The sequence below is a fragment of the Diabrotica virgifera genome, chromosome 9 (genome assembly GCF_917563875.1).
Source record: "Diabrotica virgifera virgifera chromosome 9, PGI_DIABVI_V3a".
NCBI classification, from domain to species: domain Eukaryota; kingdom Metazoa; phylum Arthropoda; class Insecta; order Coleoptera; family Chrysomelidae; genus Diabrotica; species Diabrotica virgifera.
Window position 1 is genome coordinate 43831302 of NC_065451.1, and position 2163 is coordinate 43833464.

Sequence of the window (2163 nt, forward strand, 5' to 3'; positions counted from 1 at the left end):
CCATTATAATCCCTAGTAAAGTTATCATGAAATCAATTAGTGAAACGAATAACATTACTGATCATGGGCTGCGGAACTTAAAATCCGGCAGGGGAAGGAATACAAAATTAAACCACAGGGCTTCCCAGGTCGCTAGCCAGCGAAATCCCTGTGAGCAAAACATCACCAGACATAAGATGAAAATGAAGAATCCGTATAAAATAGCTACATGGATTGTAACAACCTTATATGAAGCCGGTAAACTGAGAAACCTACTCTCTGAAATGGACAGACTAAACATTACTATCATGGGGGTGAATGAAACAAGATGGCCAAATACAGGGAATTTCATAGCACACGGATACGCCGTTTATTTTTCTGGAAATCAAGACCATATGCATCGAAACGGAGTAGCAATAATTATAAAACAGCATAGTAGTAAATATGTGACTAACTTCATTTCAATGTCAGACAGAGTAATTTAAATACAGCTGAATGCTAAACCTGTAAATATAAATATAATCCAAGTTTATGCCCCCACTACAGATGCAGATGAGCATAAAATTGAAGAATTCTACCATCAAATAGAAGAAGTGCTAAAAACAACAAAGAAACACGAAACAACAATAATTATGGGAGACTTTAACGCTAAAGTTGGGCAAAAGATGACACAAAACATCACCGGAAAGTTTGGCTTGGGAGAGAGAAATCAAAGAGGTGAGCGTCTAGTAGAATTCTGCCAAGAAAATGACTTCGTAATTACAAATACCTGGTTTCAACTTCCAGAAAGGCGTCTCTACACGTGGAAATCCCCTCAAGATGGACATCAAGGTAGAATAGTACGGAATCAAAAAGACTACATCCTAATAAACCATCAATTTCGGAACAATATCAAAGAAGAAAAAACTTACCCCGGCGCCGACATAAAGTGCAATCATAATTTACTCTGCTCCAAAATACAAATTAAATTAAAGAAACTAACAAAGCCAACTAAGCCTAGTAAGATATACCTCGACCCCCTTAAAACCACCCAAACGCGCGAACACATATCACAGCAGATAAATAGTAAAATGCACAGAATATCAAATATATCAAACGAAAACAGAACTATTAACGAATGTTGGTACGATATTCAAAACTCGATTTTAGAGGACGAAAGGAAATTATTAAAAACACCTACAACGTTGGCAAAAAATGACTGGATGAACCAAGAAATTCTAGACCTGATGGAAGTTCGACGAAAATACAAAAATAGAAATATTATCAAATACCGTGAAATCAACAAACTCATAAAAAGAAAAATTAAACAGGCCAAAGAATCCTGGCTCGAGAATTCATGTAAAAAAATAGAAGACCTCCAAGAAAAGCATGATAGATTCAACCTCCACAAGAAACTTAAATATACCTCCGGAATTAGAAAACAGAAAAATGCTCACGTACTTAAAACTGCAGACGGAAAAATTTGTGATCACGAACAACAGTGCAAAGAATGGGAGAGACACATCAGTAACCTTTTTGACGATGCTTCTCGAGAAAATATTCCAAATACTACCTGTGACAACCAATTAAACAGAGGTCCCAGTATACTGAAGTCAGAAGTCTTAAAAGCAATATAACAAGCCAAAAACAATAAAGCACCTGGACCAGATCAAATCCCTCTTGAGCTACTTAAACTTTTAGATGAGGAAACATTACCTACTTGACTACTTTCTTTAATAAAATTTACAACGAAGGAAAAATACCAGATGATTGGTTGGAGTCACTGTTTATAACATTACCAAAGAAAAGCAGGCCCACCAAATGCAGCGATTTTAGACTAATCAGTTTGATGAGCCACACACTTAAGATACTTTTACGTATTATACAAAACCGAGTATTCCTTCTGTGCGAAACTAGAATGGGTAATAAGCAATTTGGATTTAGAAATGGTCTAGTAACTAGAGAAGCACTACTTTGTATGCGCGTTCTATTACAAAAAAGTTGTGAATTCCGAAAGAACGTTTATGTTGTTTCATCGAGTTCGAGAAGGCATTCGACCGAGTACAACATGATACACTTTTCGATTGCCTGCAGGCTGCAGGACTTGACCACTACGATATAAGACTGCTGAAATACTTATATTACAATCAAGTAGCCTCTATCCAAATTGGAGACAGTCGTACTGAAAAACTGCCGATAAAACGT